At 35.5% G+C, this 2,510-nt stretch overlaps 1 pseudogene; it reads right to left on the bottom strand.

The window, feature by feature from the left end:
• LOC148721289 (uncharacterized) overlaps nt 1-2,168 on the bottom strand; it is a 14,052-nt pseudogene extending 11,884 nt beyond the window's left edge.
• Between the last annotated feature and the right edge of the window lie 342 nt (nt 2,169-2,510).

Genomic DNA, 2,510 nt, shown 5'->3' on the forward strand with positions numbered 1-2,510 from the left:
AGGAGGCAAAACGCTGAAATGTATGCTCGAGCATGCACATTGTAACTGGACAGAAGACATGTTATTTGGCACGTTTATCGATTATCCTATGATTTCCAGAATATTCTTGTTTAGTCCTTTAGGAAAGTTCTAGTAGTTCCGGCATGAGTAAGTGACGTCTATTTATCGAAACTCGAATTGTTTACCGTAAATTCTGGAAAATTCTATGATGTTGTATTACTAAAAATAGTCGTGTTGTAAATCTGTAGAATCTTCTAGAAAGATTGTGGGGAACTATATAAGAAGGTGCAGTAGGTTGTTTCGTTTAGAGGAAAAAGAATAAGAAGAAGAGAAAAAGATAAAGGAAATAAAGGAGTTAGTGAAAACAATTAATTTCAAGGTTTATAACGAAACCAGTAACAGCGTAATTGAGTATACAGGAACAACAAATCCTGAAATGTCACATTTTGGTCGAGTGAAGTGGAAATACGATAAAAGGAAACATGCGACAGCTTTTCAGAGTCCGATTTCAAAATAGCAATTGATAGCAAAACTTGAAAAACTATGCAGGAAAATAGAAAACCTTGTGCTGTAGTAGGAGTGTTCGAGAAGCTTCTTTTTCTTTAATTATTCTGGACATGCCATAGGGGTGAAGAGGGCATTTTCACATCATCCTCTTTAAAAGCGTGTTCTCGAAAGTTTACGTTTTCGATGGACAGCTATATTATCCAGATTTGTGTTGATGGTAGGTTATACTGTAAGAATTAGTTTGCTTTTTCGGCCAAATTTACCCCACTAAGTGAAAGTGCGGACTCAAAGTTAGGTGTTGAATTCGATTTAGCCTGAGGCCGCTAAATTTTCCTGTCAGTCAAAACAGGATGTCTACATCAATTAATGATGAATCCTATTCAAAAATCCATCCTCTGTAGTGAACAGGTCAATGGTTTTCTATCACACAGAATCTTTTCCTGTATTCAAAAAATGCTATTTAACATCTTTATTTACATCAAAGTTAAATAACGTTTATATCGTTTTTGAGAACAGTGACGAAAATTGACTGACATCGCTGTTCATACATTTCTGATCTTATTTCGCAATACTGATGCAGCCGAACAGTCATTGTTTTATGAAATAACTCAGATATTTACCATCGCTAGGTTTTCAAAAACCGTCCACAGTTCACAGTGAAACCTTTATTTGACGGAAAAAAGACTGCGCTACCGAGTTAAAGTTGCTTTGATGGCACACAGTCTGAAAACGGTCTGTCTTGAGATTCGTGTCAAATCGTACAAAGCAATGTCCTGTTTGCCATCGTTGTTCTCGCGCTTGAAGAAGTTTTAAACCTGACTGCATTGTTTTAAAAATAAAAAATCTTAAGGAACTCCATGAATCGACGGCCAACAATCTCCGTTTTGATAAAACAGGACTGCATAAGAGTTTGTTTAATATTTTTTTTTTCGTGAAACCAAATGTTAAGCTTGAAAAGTTCTTTTTAAGGAAGTAACAACGAATGGATGTATTTAAGAAGGTAAGATTCGTCAAATAGCCGAGTTTTACCACAAATAAAATGTTAAGCCTAACGGCCGTTTAAAAGCTCGGCTGCTTTTTCTTTTCTCTTCAATTTTTCCATGTTATTTGTAAGACTATGTTACATGGCTTGGAAAGTTTCGCTTCTGTGTCAAGTTTTCATTTGATTCAGCCGAACCATTTTAGTTGAGTTCAATAAGTATTCCCATTTGTTTTAAAATTCGAAGATCTGCCAGTGGTCACTTATCCATCGTGAGGTATCGAAAAGTCGAGAACTTTTATGGACAGCATTGCAGAGACGTGTTTAATTATTCTGAGTTAAACTTTCCCTTTTGGCTGATCCAAAAACCATATTCCCTTAAAATTTTATTCTGAACTTCTTATGAAATGCGTAGGTTGTATATATTGTGCTTGTCCAGGACCAAAACTATTTACTTGAAATAACTTTAATGTCTTTAATACTTCTTGAAGAAGCCTGTGTGAATATTTCAAGACTTAGTTATGCTAATAGGGATAATAAAAATGTAACATAATGACTTAGTAAACTTTTAAAAAGTACTCAGACATGAGTTAGGACCCAACTGTAGGAAAATCTTACCTTGTCCTTCTGGTATTAAGGAAGCCAAAACGGCGAGAACGAAGCAGTAGAATACAAAGAGCATGTTTCCTAGAAAATGCCCGCTGTACTTCCGGCGAACAATTACGGCGAGTTATTCAACCTTATGCCGGCGAAATATCAGACAAATTGAGAGAGCTGAGGTTTAATATGCGTTCAAATACATAACCTTCTCTGTTTAATTATAAGGTTGTCAGTGGTTGCCACAAATGAATAAGTTTCTCTGGGATGTAGTTGGTTGGTGAAATTTGATTATACTTCATGCATATTGATGGCCTTCAATTTGAATTTTAGGGAAAGTTGTCCTATATGTGTTTTTCTATTCTGGTTTAGTTATCTCTGTAGGGGTGCAATGTATGGCGATAAGTTACTTGAAAACATTGTAACA

The sequence above is a fragment of the Stylophora pistillata genome, chromosome 10 (assembly GCF_964205215.1).
Source record: "Stylophora pistillata chromosome 10, jaStyPist1.2, whole genome shotgun sequence".
Taxonomy (NCBI): Eukaryota; Metazoa; Cnidaria; class Anthozoa; order Scleractinia; family Pocilloporidae; genus Stylophora; species Stylophora pistillata.